The sequence below is a fragment of the Notothenia rossii genome (assembly GCF_949606895.1).
Source record: "Notothenia rossii genome assembly, chromosome: 3".
NCBI lineage: Eukaryota > Metazoa > Chordata > Actinopteri > Perciformes > Nototheniidae > Notothenia > Notothenia rossii.
The window spans coordinates 65,307,679-65,323,761 of NC_136901.1; the positions used below are offsets into that span (position 1 = coordinate 65,307,679).

General features: G+C 41.4%; 1 protein-coding gene across 1 annotated transcript in view; it reads left to right on the plus strand.

Moving 5' to 3' along the window:
- Nucleotides 1-6,338: 6,338 nt before the first annotated feature.
- The window catches only part of LOC307032669 (matrix-remodeling-associated protein 5), a 60,881-nt gene continuing 51,136 nt past the window's right edge, over nucleotides 6,339-16,083 (plus strand). Inside the window, exons 1-2 of the mRNA XM_079670808.1 lie at nucleotides 6,339-6,806; nucleotides 13,463-13,612. The gene's annotated coding sequence lies outside the window, so the exon portion shown is untranslated. The remainder of the gene's footprint in view (nucleotides 6,807-13,462; nucleotides 13,613-16,083) is intronic.

Sequence of the window (16,083 nt, forward strand, 5' to 3'; positions counted from 1 at the left end):
CGCTTTAACAGATCAACTACAAATAGCTGGTGACAACCCTAAATCGGTTGGAAGACAGTTTCATTTCAGTCATATTTTTTTATTATAAATGTAGTGAAGTTGAGTATAATAATTACAATAAGATCAATACTGGTGCATCGCTCGTGAAAAAAACATTATTTTGTTTACCTCAGCTTGGTTTCCAAAACAAAGTGAGATCTGCAACACACCCTTACACAAAACATACAAAGACGTTAATTCTGAAATACTTTTTAACCTGCAGGTCTCTGCAAAACAACTTCAATACAAATTCGATACAAAATGTCCACACGATTTAACGAAAAGGCAGTAAAGACGAACAAATACTTTAGTTTGTTCAACCAGTTGAGTTTAATGTTTTGCAAATTATGCTCCAACTAAAACGTCTTTTTTAGTTGATCTCACTCTTAACCTCATTCTTTCTCCCTTCCGTCGTTGATTTTTTTCTTCACCCTTCCCCTCTTTCTTTCCACAGTAAAGAATAAAATCTGTGTGTGTGTGTGTGTGTGTGTGTGTGTGTGTGTGTGTGTGTGTGTGTGTGTGTGTGTGTGTGTGTGTGTGTGTGTGTGTGTGTGTGTGTGTGCGTGCGTGCGTGTGTGTGTGTGTGTGTGTGAGTTTTGATGGCAAGAGCAGATGTACCCAAGAGGTCTATCAGCACAACCTTACACACAGGGTCATGTCCGTTGCAGCGTCTCTGCTGTATGAATGCGTGTGTGTAAAAGTGTGTGTGTGACAGCTAGTGAACTTCAGAATGATTTATTACTAAATCCTTCTTAACATTACGATATGCCTATTCCTGCTTTTACATGACCGGAGGAGTGTATGAAGAGTCAATTGTTTAGTTGATGAGAGTTATTTTTATCTCTAATTTGTGAATTTTTTTCAAGTTCCAGTTCATCTTTAGTCTAGAAAATACAGTAATTTCCCAACCAATGAGGTGTTTGAAATGTGCTATATTTTGTCGGTATTGTATTTTTAATGTACTACATATATTAAACACTCATTACTAGCTTAGCTTACTTTACTACTAGCTAGCTAACTAGCTACTTTTACATATAAAACACAGGATTTAATGCAAAACGTACATTTTGAATATGCACAGTATTTTAAAAAGTGTTTGTCAATGTGTCTATTAACAATCTACAATATCAAAAATTATTTGTCATGTATTTGCTACTGATTCAATCACAAACACATAGTTCTACAACACTGTAAAGAACCATTCTGCATTCACAAAGTACATTTGACTTATTTTACTTAAATATTAGTTTTAATTCAGGATTTTTTATTTGTATTGGAATATCTTAACACCATAGTAATTCTACTTTTACTCAAGTAAAGGACCTGAGTACTTTTGCCAAAACTGTGTGTAAGACATACAATTGTTGATCCATAACTCTCTTCAGTTTTGATGAAGAGGCTGGCATAGATATGAGTTCACAGAGGTACACTGCCTCGCCTTCGCTCTTCAGAATGTGTGTCGGCTTGTCGGCTGTTTTGCGTTGGAATGTCTGATGCATTTGACTTTTTCTCCCCTCATTTGCTCTCTCAATGTTTCTCTGCCTGCAGCTAAAAAGCAGAGCTCACCTGGATCGAATGGTAAAGGCATTATGTATTCCTGATGTTGCAGGTCATAGGAGGTTCAGCAGGTGAGCTTCATGCATGGATTGAGATAGTGTGTGTGACCAGATTTAAACCTGGAATCCCCCTTATTTCTTTTGCATTTTGGGGTTTTTCTCTTCTTTGGTGGCCAACAGATCAATGTTTAAGGATTTATTTACATCACCACACAATGCATCAAAACAGCCTGGTCTCATTACACATACTTACGTAAGTATCTTAAGTTACGTAACAACATACTTATTTTGGACCAAACCCTGACCTTTTCCTAAATCTAAACATGTACTTATGTGGCCTTAAACTAAGTGATGCCAAAGGGTCCTGACTGAGCGTCTGTATGTGCCAAAACCAAGACCTTATTAAATCTGAGAATGCTGTTTGTTATGCTCTGTTTCTCCATTAAATCTATTTTTAGTCGTTACCACAAGATATGTCAGAAAACTAAAAAAGAAGTTAGTTGGTGCAAATTGAGTTAAGTTCTACTTTTTCTAACACCAAGAATGAACTTTTAAGATCCACTCAAAGCTCCTTTTGTTATTGAAACCAGTTTCTGCAAAGGATAGGAAGTTTAGGTTTGAACAAATGATTACATTGTATGTCCCTGTGCCCACAAAAGTGGTGTTTTTTCTACTCGAACAACACAGAAAACAACTTCTTGCTGGAGGATAGCAATATTAAAAAAGGACATATTGTACAAATTGCAGGTTCATATTAGTATTCTGTGCCTCTACTGTGACATGTTTCCATGCAAGAAGATGTTCAAAAAGGTCTTTATTGTTCTCATACTGTATGTGCTAAAGAGAAACTTCCTCTGAAGGGATCAATGGGATTTTAGTCTTTGCTGACCGTTTTCCTGCATAAAAACCTATATAACTAACTACAGGAAAGAGAAAACCCCAACATGCAGAAGGTCCTCTTTAAGAGAATAGAAAACACCATTAGAACTAATAGAAATAGAAATAAATAAATGTCTTGTATATTTAATCATTACTAAGATTCCTGTCTTGCACATTTTTTACTTTTTTAACAGTCTGTCAGGATAACATTTGCAGAGCTATGAATACATTCTATGCAATTGTGTGAGTGTGAGAGGGCTGGCTTTGGCCAAAGGGTACAAATCTAATCTGTCAAGCATCTGTCTCTGCCTGTTTGTTGAAACACACACACACACACACACACACACACACACACACACACACACACACACACACACACACACACACACACACACACACACACACACACACACACACACACACACACACACACACACACACACACACACACACACACACACACACACACACACACACACACACACACACACACACACACACACAGATAAGGGCCCCCACTAACTCATTCCTGTTTGTCAATGCCATGGAGATATATACAATAATGATCTGAAGTGAACTAACACACACAAAGACCCACATACACATATTTTCTGAATATTAAATTGATAAATAGTGTGCAGAAATTAGTGACTAGGTGACTAATTTGTTACCCAACAGATTTAGATGAAAATGGCCGCCACAATAGATTAAATATTAAAATGGAGTGCTGTGCAAGGTTTCTGTATAGGGCATTTGACAAAGCAAATATTACAGGTTTGTAAATGTTCTTAAAAAATCTGGAGCATGCATTCAAAGTGGTACAAAAAAAAAACAAATCTTTTATTAAGTATTTGAAGACTGACTTGAAACACCGTTGGTGTGAATGAGGTAGTACAAGATAAGGTTTGGCACACAGCTGTTATTTTATTGCTCAGTGAAATGAAGCATAGCTGCTGTTTAGTATCACCACAACAGAGTATGCTTAAGCAATGAAACATGACTACACACAGGTATAGTCAGATTTGGTGATATACATGTTACAAAGTGTAAATCTGATCCCTACTTCCTGTCACTTTTAATCTCTTACTCACATAGTATACTGGCAAAATACATGCAGATTAAATAAAAAAGAAACCAACTCCACAAAAGCAAACAAATGTTGCGTCCTAGACAAGTCTCTGGTGATGATGTACACTAGACAGTATATGTCACACTTTAAGTTAGGAAAATGCATATTCAAAAGTAAGTTACCATTAGCATAATAATATAGGGGTTTCCTGTTATTTTCTCTCTCTGGCAGTTATTGGACTCTACAGCCTTTATCGTAGGTTTCCCTATATTTCTGGTTTTAACTTTTGGTTTTCATATGTTTCTCTTGATTATAAATAATATTATAATTTATAAATTAAACAAGATATAATCATACAATCCTCTGCTGGTTTACAGGTACTCCCAGTGGCCCTATCGGGACTTATGAAGTGCTCCATTGTGTTCCACTGACTTCATTTGGCTGCAGTACTGTTTAAAGAAGCAGGCGAGTCTCCTCCCCGAGGTCCTCACCATGCATTACCTCACCTGCTGCGTGACAGATGTGGAGAATCACACCACATGTGATCACAGACAGCATAAAGAAAATATCCGTGTCCACTGCCTCGAAGAATCACATATATTAAAAAGCAGTTGAATTGGGCAAGTATTCAGATCAAGTACAAATAATAATCTGTTACAAGCAAAAGTCCTGCATACCATATGTCATTTCTGCCACTGGGGACTTCTCAATTAATACAATAACGAGACGTGGTGTGCAGACATCCACTCAGAGCCAGGCAAGCAGAGATGCGTGCCACCACCTGGCTTTCAGACCGGGGAAAGACAGAATCAATTGTGCATCATCTATGTAACTGTGGTAGGAGAAGCCCAGAGAGCAAATGAGAGAGAAACAGTGTACATAGAAAAATAGAGGACAGAGGCCTGTGGGACCCCATTAATGAGATTAATAATATTGGTTTCATTGCAGTCAGCTTCGCGAAATTAGGATTCCTTTGTTGTTTTTTGTTCATTATTCTGGAGGTGTCAAACACGGAGCCAAATTATCCACAGAGGTGTCTTCCTCTCAAAATCAAACAGAAACCGGTGACAAATTCAATAAATCTAAATCAGTGCCCCTCCCATGTTGTTCGGCTGTTGCTATCGTTCACTTAGCTTGTTTCTTTAATAGCTTAGGATTCAGAAGACCAACCATTAAATCCTTCATTTGGTTAAAATATTTAGCAACCAAGATCTTAAAAGAGTTTCCAAAATTAATAAAGAGTTAATTTATGATCACAAAAATGACTCATGTCAAAATGTTAGTGATCACAACAAGCGACCAAATGTAACAGACTTACATTGTTTCAATTTACAGATTTCTCTGGGTTTTACATTTATTGGAAACACTTGGGATAATGTGAGGACAAATCTGAACTACATATATAACATTGACACTTTACAACAATACTTCACTATTTACGCTTTTACTATCTTCAGTCGAGATATAAACAGTGCTATAGGAAGTGTTTATGACTCTTTATCTGAACCCTAACCCTAATTACCAGCGTTACCAAGCTGTTCAGTTTTGCAAGATAACATTTCTTTGTGTTTTTGATTAAGATTATTTTTGGGGGCTTTTTGCCTTTATTATTACAGGCACAAACAAGAAAGGGGTAGCAAAAGGAGACCACATCCAGCAATGGGATCAACCTTTAAGAAATCCTACAGTAGTAAGAAATACAATGATGAATAATAATGTTGACTATGATATGAGCTGTGGACCATTTGTGTCTGTCTAAAATACACAAAGCATATATTATACACAAAGTTCATATTGAGTCCACTCCAAATGTTAAACAGTTCCACAAGGCCATCCTGTCAATACGCCAAGCTCCTCTCATAACAGATTATTGCTATTCCCATACTTCCACTTCACGCCTGATCTATTTAATGCTTAGCAACTCAAATGTGATACCATAGCACAGAAACATATGTATGGCTTTCAAACATGACATGGGGAGCCATATAACAATAACTTATTTTATAACTCCATAACTCGTTTTTGCAGTTGATTTACTTTTGCGAAATAAACCTTTCTTCACGTTAAACCTTAGTCTTGCTGGTTTGTTGCACAACCATTGATATATATACAGGTCGTTTTCCACATAAATAACACTCAAGAACATTGCTTATTTTTTCTCGAAGAACACTGACACTTTTATGTATATTTTAAGCTACACAGCTCTAGGAATTAATATCTGCCCTCTACATATTCTTCCCTCAACCTTGGATCAGTCAACATTTCAACATCTATTGACTACCCTGAAAATTGGTGGTCATGTAACTTTTTCCCTAGTGCTATCATCAGGTCCACATTTCCATACATCCAATTATTTGCTTTACGACCAAATACTTGCAAAAACTAATGGCACTCAAATCAGCCTCAGCTTTATGTTTTTGTGCTAGTTAGTAAATGTTAGCAGGCTAACACACTAAACTAAACTGGTGAACTTAATACACATAATGTCTGCTAAACATCAGCCTCATAGAGCTTAGCATGGCTTTAGAAACATAGTCTATGTTACCATTGTTTTTCTTTAAATTCAGGGCCCGGTTGTTATTTCTTGGAAATCAAAAGTTTTTAATATGTCTGACTTCCAATTAGTACAAAGACAGAAATAGCAGAGATATGCAGTATCTCAAAATGTAAAGATGAAAAAAAAAATCTGTACATGCCAAATTATTTGGTTCTGCTAAAGTTCTTATCCTTGATCAACAAGTGGCTTTTTTCTTTTTCTTCTTCTTCTTCGGTGGTGGATGTGTGTTTGAAGAGGGAAGAGGGAATTTCAACTTTAACTCTTTTGTTTCTGTTTCAATCGTTTCTTTAACTGTATGATCTTTCGTTGGGATTTTTGTACCCTTTGCAAGTACGGTTAATTTGTTAATTTAGGGTTTTTCCGTGCCTCGTGGCGGGGATGGCGTCCTCCGGGGCGCCGCCGGTGTCTCTGAGACACGGAGTGCGGCTGGTGGCTCAGGCCGCAAGCACAGTGGAGCAGGTGCTGCTGGCTGTGGGGGATCAGGTCGGTCATGTAAATATCTCCTATGCTTCCCGCATGAACAAAGCGGTCGTGGTCTTTTTGAAAGACCAGAAATATGTCACGGAACTTATCGAGAGCGGATTAATGCTAAACGAGGAATACATTCAAGTTTCACCGCTGGCGACACCGTCCACGCGGATCACTGTGTCTGGCGTTCCTCCGTTCATCCCGAATGAGGCGCTGGAACGGGAGCTGAAGCGTTTTGGTAAGTTTGCCAGTAGTCTCCGCACTGTTGCTCTGGGGTGTAAGGATGAAAAGTTAAAACATGTCCATTCTCTGCGGAGACAGGTTTTCATGTTTCTGAATTGTCCCACTCAGACACTAGATGTGTCCTTCCGGGTGAGGCACGAAGAGGGTTTTTATATGGTTTATGCGAGCTCAGGGAGCGTAAAGTGTTTTGAGTGCGGGGAGTCGGGTCACAAACGTGTTGCATGTCCACAGAGACAGCACGCCGCTCCGCCGGGTGCGGCTGGGCCCGGGGCCGCCGAGCCGGGGGCCGCCGGGGCAGCCGAGCCGGGGGCGGCCGGGGCCGCTAGGGCGGCCGGGCCGGGAGCCGCTGGGGCAGCCGAGCCGGGAGCCGCTGGGGCAGCCGAGCCGGGGGCCGCTGGGGCGGCCTGGTCCGCGGCAGCGGGACCCGGTGTCGTGGGGGCTGCTGCTGCACCCGCCGGGGCCCCGGTGGCTGCGGAGGAAGTAGGGATGAATATCGTGAGAGATGAAACAGGGACTGTAGAGAGTGTGGTGAGTGTGAGAGGAAAAAATGTGGAAACAGGTAAACGGGTGAGAGATGATGTAGCAGGACAGGTGAGGACTGGTGCTGTGGGACAGGTAGAGGCTGTTGGCACACAGAAGGAGCTGCCGTCTGGCTCTGGGCGGAAAAAAGAGCTTCAACAGGCTGCAGACAATAATGAGGTGACAGAGATGGACACAGACGGTGAGGGGGATTCTGACTGTGGTTCAGTTGCAGATAGTCTCTCTCAGAACGCAGAGATATATTCTTTGGAAGAGATTAATGTCTTTTTAGACGAGTCTTTTGGCAAGTCAGTGGAAGTGAGAGATTTTTTCCCTGACATTGACAAGTTTCTTCATACAGTGAGAACTCTTCAGAAAGTTGTAGGGTTAGACCTGCTGGATGAAAAGAAACGTTATCGTCTCAGGAGGCATGTAACTGCTATGAAAAAAGATACGACAGGAAGCAAAAGAGGGAAGAAACTGAAAAGGTCTAAATAATTTCAACATGATCATGCAACACTGGGTGTCTCCTCTCTGCTGTGTGTACCTGTCTGTTCTTTCTCTCTGTCTCCTTCCTCTAATGCAGGCTTTAAGGGTTGCTTCCTTGAACATGAACGGGGGTAGAAGTGCACAGAAAAGAGCTTTAGTGTTAGAAGTCTTTAATCAGAAAAAATTTGATTTGATATTTCTGCAGGAAACGCACAGTGATAGCCTGAATGAGACGGACTGGGGGATGTGGTGGGGGGGTCAGTATGTACTCAGTCATGGCTCAAACCTTAGTGCTGGAGTAGCTGTTTTATTCTCCCCCTCTCTAAATGTAAAGATTTTATCCAGCACTGAGATAGTGGCAGGTAGAGCCTTGATGGTGAAAGTGGAACTGTTAGAGTTCAGTTTCACCTTTTATTAATGTGTATGCACCCAATCAGGGCCCTGCACGTGTATCTGTGTTTCAGTTATTAAAAGACAAGCTAGACACTAGTGTACAGGGGGAGTGTGTTATACTGGGGGGGGACTGGAACGTTTGCACTAATGTCACTTTAGACAGAATAGGACGGGAGCCTCATCCTCAGTCGTCCCTTTTACTGTCACAGGTGATAAGAGAGGCTGACTTAGTGGATGTGTGGAGGATGAAGCATCCCTCCGTTAAACAATACACCTGGATGAGAATGCTAGATGGGGGCGTCAGTGCAGCCAGGCTAGACAGATTTTACATGTCTTCTTCTTTTATTACTCGTGCAGTGAACTGTCACATCCAACCTGTTGGTTTTACAGATCATCAGCTAGTTTCTTTGGATTTGGTTTTATCCAACACAGAGAAACCTAGATCGTTCTGGCAGTTTAATGTTAAAATGTTACAAGATTTGATTTTCTTTGAGAATTTTAATTTGTTTTGGATCAACTGGAAATCAAAGAAAGAGTCTTTTCCCTCCCTGAGTCAGTGGTGGGAGGTAGGAAAGGCTCAGATTAGAGTGTTCTGTCAACAGTATACAGCCTACAGTATTCCACTGCAAACATTAGGAGAGCTATAGAGCAGTTAGAGAGAGAGATCAGAGAGTTAGAGAGTGTGTCTGCTCGAAATATAGAACAGTCCCTCCTAAAACAACAACAGCTTAACTGTTTTCTTCAGGAGAAGGCCAAGGGAGCTCTGATCAGAGCCCGTTTTACTTCCATGAGAGACATTGATGCACCAACCACCTTTTTCTTCAACCTGGAGAGGTCTGTGGGCCAAAGGAAGCAGATGGTATGTCTGCGTCTTCCCGATGGACAGGTAACCTCTGAACCTGCTGAGATGAGGAGACATGCAGTGTCCTTCTACACGGACCCGTTCAAAGCCGAAGGTTTTGACGTGGAAGCCGCTGATGAACTTTTTCAGGGTCTTCCACAGCTGAGTCCAGCCGAAAGTGACACCTTGGGCTCTGACATTACGCTGGAGGAACTGACCTCTGCGGTGACACAGATGGCCTCCGGCAAGGCTCCGGGCATAGACGGTTTACCTGCAGACTTTTTAAAACATTTTTGGAGCATTCTAGGACATGATTTGTTGGATGTATTGATGGAGTCCTTTGGGAAAGGGACTCTTCCAGCTTCCTGTAGGCGTGCAGTGATTTCACTGTTGCCTAAGAAAGGAGATCTAACCCTGCTGAAGAATTGGAGACCTGTGGCTCTCTTATGTACGGACTATAAGATACTGTCAAAGGTTTTAGCTAACAGACTGAAGTGTTTTATCGAACTTCTTGTTGGTACTGATCAAACATATTGCATCCCTGGCAGATCAATTGTGGACAATTTGTTTTTGATGAGAGACACTTTTGATGTTTGCACACTGTACAATATAAATGTTGGTATTATTTCTATTGACCAAGAGAAGGCCTTTGATCGTGTGGATCACACTTTTCTGGCTGCCACATTGCAGGCTTTTGGTGTTGGGGAGCATTTTTTGTCCTGGGTGAAGTGTTTGTACAGTGATGCATGTTGTGTTGTGAAAGTGGGGGGAGGGCTGAGCAGACCTGTACCAGTTAAAAGGGGGATCAGGCAGGGCTGCCCTATCTCAGGCCTATTATATAGTATTGCCATCGAGCCACTTTTGTGCAGGCTTAGAAACCGGCTGAGGGGCCTGAGTCTGCCAGTGTCAGCTCAGGCCCCCCCGGTGGTTGTATCAGCTTATGCTGATGATGTCAGTGTTTTTATCAAGGGTCAGCGAGATATCCAGGAGCTACAGGACAGTTTAGTTTTGTATAGGAAGGCTGCCTCAGCCAAAGTTAACTGGGAGAAGAGTGAGGCAGTTTTGGTAGGTCAGTGGAGTTTAGAAAATAGGCCCAGTCTTCCTGGTAACCTCAGCTGGGGAAACGAGGGTTTAAAGGTACTGGGAGTTTGGTTGGGGTCTGAGGACATGGTGGCACAGAACTGGGAGGGATTGCTGGGAAAGGTGCAAGCAAAATTAGCTAAATGGAAATGGCTGCTACCCCAGCTGTCCTACAGGGGAAGAGTTCTTGTAGCCAACAATCTGGTTGCCTCATCTTTGTGGCACAGACTCCAGGTGTTAACCCCACCGCCGGGCCTCATGAAACAACTGCAGCGGCTCCTCGTGGATTTCTTCTGGTCGGGTCATCACTGGGTGCCAGCATCGGTCCTGTACCTCCCTGTGGCGGAGGGGGGGCAGGGCCTTGTGGACATTACTGCGAGGACTGCTGCTTTTAGACTGCAGGCAGCTCAGCGGCTGCTGTATGGTGCCTCTCCCTGCTGGCTGGCTATGGCCCGGCTGTTGCTCTGGAGGGCAGGGGGCTTTGGTTTTGATAAACACCTGTTTCTGCTGAAGGCCCCTGCTTACAAGATAACTGGACTTGCACCTTTTTACTGCTCAGTCATCAATGCCTGGAAGATTCTGAGTTTTACCAGACCACCCGACCCCCGGCCTGAGATGTGGCTGTTGGAGGAGCCCCTGTTTGACACTGGTTTTCTTTCCGGAACCATTTTCTCTTCAGCCGCCCTAAAAAATGCGTTCATTGAAGCGGGAGTGGTAAAACTTGGCCATTTGACAGGGATCTCCACAGAAAAACTGGCTGAGGTGACGGGCATTCGATCAACTCGAGTTCTGGAGAACCTGGTAGAAGAGGTGTGGCAGTCGCTGTCACCATCCCACCGGACTTTTGCTCTGGATGCAGATCTGGCCGACCAGTGGAGAAAGGGACATGATTATGTTTTTCCTGCCTTGAGTGTGGGTCCTGCGGTGGGGGAATGGAGAGAGGAGGATGGTCTCCTGCTATCACTGGGGACTCTAACACCTGGAATGTTCAGCTCCTGCAATGGGAAGAAGCTATATCTTAGCTGCGTAAAGGTGCTAAACCTCAGCTCGCTCGCAGGCGTCAGAGAGTCGAGGTGGACAGATGTGTTTGGTTTGGGCTCTTCCCCTCAGGGCAGCTGGTGGATCCTGTATAAGTCTCCCGTTGAAAAACGGATGGCTGACATCCAATGGAGAATTATACACGGTGCAATAGCCACTAACAAATACAGGGCTCATTTTGACCCAGGCACAAGGGGGGGCTGTCCGTTCTGTTTTATGGCAGAAACATTGGAGCATTTAGTGGTGTCCTGTCCCCGGTTGGCTGGTCTTAAAAAAATGTTACAGGAGTGGGTGGAGGGGTTCGGGGAGGTTTTCTCCATACCACTTTTTGTCCATGGCCCCAAATACATCCTGAAAAAGAAGGAAATCCTACTATTGATCAATTTCTTGTTTGCTAATGCAAAATTAGCAATCTGGAAAAGTAGGAAGAACCAACTTGCTGGAGTAGGGTGGACGGATGCAGTGCTCTGTCTGAGGGGGCTGGTGGCAGCGCGTCTGAGGGTGGAGCATGCATACTATACGCTGATCAATCATCTACAGGGGTTTCTGGATGTGTGGGCTGTTGGGCAGGTTCTGTGCTCACTGGGGGAAAATGACTCTCTAATATTGAAGTTTTAGAGGGTAGGTGAATTTTTTTGTTTTTAAATTGTGTAAAAGATGATGTTTTGAAATGGGTAAAACGTTTTCAAATGACATTTATTTGGTAGACGTGAAAATCTGTTTATTTATTTGATTTGTGTAATGTTTTTTGTTTCGGTGTATAGTTAAAACAAATGGAAATAAAATTTGTTTTAAAAATCAAATCTTCTTCTTCTTCTTCTACCACGTTCTATAAATATTGAAACTTAACCAAAATCCAAACTTCCTTATTGGAGATGATAAGGACTAAATGGCTGGTGAATAATACTTTTCACCTGATTGCTGTAGAAAAAAGGCCTTACAGTTGATCCTGAGGGGGACATTAATTAATTCACAAACTATGATGGCAATCCATCCAATAATTGGATCAAAGTTGTGGACCACCCAGAAAGAGTGGATGAAGGCAATACATATCATTCTGTAACAGTCAGTACAGCACTCACATTGATATATTAACTGTGAAATCTTAACAACAGTTGCCATGCAAACAAAAGCCAAAAACCAGCACATAACAGATGTATCCGCTCTTTTAGAGGCTGGGTGTGGAGTAATCTGAATCGGTTTAAAATACAGAGCAAAACCAAAGTGATTTGTAATGTGTAATAAATTGGATTGATGTATGGAGTTATTTAAAAAAAGATGAAGCGCTCATCATTAGAAGACAGCTAAAAACGAAATCTCAGTAGCCTACCAAGGAAAAGATTTTGTACTGAAAAGGATCTACAAAACAAACTGCATAACACGCATAACAACTTGGAACCCATCAGCTCTGGGTCTCACAACGTTTAATCCTCTGGGATCAATGGCCTTTATTTCAGAAGTTCTGGTGTTGCAAATATCTGGACCCAGACATCGTTTTCAGCAGGGTTCGAGTTATAAACTGAGCTCTATGGGGGTCTTTAAAACTAACGTGTGCGCGCACGCACACACACACTCAAACACGCTCAAAGACACTCAAACACGCTCAAACACACTCAAACACGCTCAAACACACACACACACACACACACACACACATATTGTCATTGAAGAGATGCGTAGTTATTTTGGAAAACATGTTTTTCTTTTAGCCTATTTACCTCGGTAACGTAAATAATACTCATTACATTGACACAGGCATTATTTGTGATTAAAATAATGGTTGTTGGTAATGTATTAGCGACCCCCACAGATGTATGATTTCACTGCGTCCGTGGGAGCTCAGACCCCATTGGCTCCCACATAACTCGAACCCTGGTTTTCAGTGCTTCAGTCTTTTTTACTAACAGTCCGATTAGCAATTTAAGACCCAACAATGTAGTTGATGATGTCTACGACAGGGAGACAGTTTAGGCCCAATTACGCTATTCTTTAGCTAATAAAAAGCTAAATGTTTGTCAGAGAATATCAGATGAGATTGCAATCTGCCTCTTTTGCTCTCCAATCAGTCTGTTTACCTGCATACAACCAATTCCCCAAACGACATTGGTCAGTACAATGCATGTGCCAAACCATAATGCAGTTGCTCCGATACTAGATTTTCCAAATGTTTTTTTCTTGATTTTATTTGTTATTTTTTCTTTCAGTAATATCTATTAGTAACTTAACTTAACACTAAGCTGTGCCGTACCTTAACTTTCTTGTAAAGAGAGAATTTGTTCGTTTTTTTGCAGGGAGCAGCTTATCGTGCTAGGCCAGTTAGCATGATGGTCCGAACAACTGCCACCGGAACCTGGAGAAAGACACAAAGGATGCAGGTTAACCCGAAAAAAACAAGGAGGATATAAGGAAATATAAGCCCTGACTCCCCCCTCAAATCACAGGTAACTTAACAGGCTAATTGAATGGACGAGCTAACGGCGTTAGCCGGGAGTCAGACGGAATATCTGGAGTGTAGTTTAATGTGCTTAACCACAAAACATAGCTGCATCTTACGGTACGTCTACACTACAGGCATCAAAAAATCTTGGAGCTGGGCGTGTCTGAAGCTTGGCGATTTTTTGCGAGCAACCAATCACATGAACCTCCCGCCCCCGACATACAAAGCAATAGCAATGTTAAAACGAAGTAAACTGGATATAAACTCTCCAAACAGGCGAAAAAACTATCAGTTTCACCCACTGTCTCTGCCACCTCCCTCCATGCCTGGTTCCTCCGGTTTGTATCCCGGTAAATAGTTCCGGTCGTAAAGAACCGGGTGATTTGCTACCGTAATATCTCGTTTGGAATATGAGGAAATGAACTGCGGTCTGGCTCTCCCAGCTTGCACGCGGTTTGATTGGCTGCGCTTGCACTGGCGGGATTTGCATAAACGGGATTTCATTGGCTGATGCCAAGCATCGAGCCTCAAAAGTTGAACATTGTTCAACTTTTGATGACTGTATGACTTGCATCAGGATACAGTGACAACGTTTCCATCAAAAGCTTCTATAACTTTAGAGAAATTTGGCTGTCAGGAGATTTTGATTAAAAAAAAAGAATAATAATTGTTATGTTATTCATTTTAACCTGATACAATTTTGTGCACATCTGTGAGTTGGCTCGTCATATGAACTCGTCTCACAAAGGACCTGGCTTTACAGGACACAACAGGTATGTTGAAAAAATGCCAACTAATAGATTGATCAAAGAGATGGTTTGATGGTGATGGATGTACATTCCACTCAGTGTGATACAGCAACAACCACAAACTGACTGAATGCTTTGTATATTAATTACCTCTTAAAGATGGGCAGCAGGCGGATAGATCAAGATTGTCATTGGCAAATATCTGAAAGTTCATAAGATCAAAGAGTTTTCCAATGTTAGAGTTGGCTTTAGGCACATGGGTGGATTCATTTGACGGCTGACTCATGTAATTTGCCATAGTCTTTCCAAGGACTTGTTTGGCCTTGATTTGATTTTCATAATTATTTGTACTATTAGCGCAAATTATACAAAAGAAATTGTATTTCAGTTTCAGTCAATAAATCTTACCTTTAGGTTCTCTTACCAGATTTTACCAGAACTTTCAATTATATCTATGCTGTCATTGACTTAAAGCGATTGGACAGCAGCAGAAATATAAATGCTGCTTACATCCTATAGCAGAGGCAGAGTTAATGTGATGCAGAAGTGTAATGCAGGTTGTTTCAGTACACTGTGATGACTCATAACATACTTTTAAATGTCCATTTGCTGTTTCTGTAAGCGGTTTTTGTATCAAATCTTGACTGTGATAATAAATAAAAAGATTGTGAGGTTCCTCCAGATTTTCTTACAGCAAAGGGAGAAGTTCTTTAATGGGTTAGGCTTTTTTTTGTTTGACATTTTAACAAGATATGACTTTTTAACAATCATCTTTTTTTAAATTGTAGTTCTGTTTTCCTTAAGAGGTTGACTCTTGAGCTTGAGAAATATAAAATATAGCAAAACACAGCAAATGGAGAGCGTAAAATATGTTATGGTCCATCAGTTGATGGATTCTTGGCTCTATGAAGGACAGAGTGAAGGAGAAAAAACAGAAAGTGCGTGACAAGAGCTGGAGAGAAGTAGCTGAGAAACATACAGGTGCTTCGAATCCTTCTGCTGACAAATCCACACAGCTGGGATGGATAAACGATTGAAAGTATTGGGAAGAGAGATTACATAGAGGGTCCATAAAAGACAATAATAGAGAGAAAGGAGGTGAGAAAACCTTTGAGAAAACACAAAACCATGTATCACTCTTCATGTGAAGTGACACATTAGTGGTAGCTTTAAAGTCAAGATAAATTAGAGTTAGAAGGTTGCAATCTTTCTCAGGAAATCGTAGAGAACCCTGGAATAAAAGCATTTAGTTCTATGCCTTTAATAAGCAAGGGTGTTTTATTTTTAATAAACCTTTGTATGCATTGTATTTAACCCGTTTTGACTGCCAAGACAGTGAAACGAAGATGATATAGAAGAATTAAGTTACTTATTGAAGTATTCTTTGTATTAAAGAACATCCGCCTTTTCTTGAGACCCTACAGTACATTCAGTTTTGATATTATTTTGAGTACATGAGTTTAGCATTTAAAAGGGCTTTTGCAATATATCATTTTTAGAAACATATCATAATGGAAATGTACACATCAAAAGCATAGCTAGTGTTTGAACTCACAGCGGTCAATCCAGCAGCTTGGAAAGACTTCAGTGATGCCGGGTGGGTGCAAGTAGAGTGCGAGAAGGTAGACAGACAGGTGGATAGACAGACAGTTCATCCACCCAATCATTTCGTTTGCCGAAATAATTGATTGGATGAAGTTAAAACAGTCCTTTAACAGCCGCCATA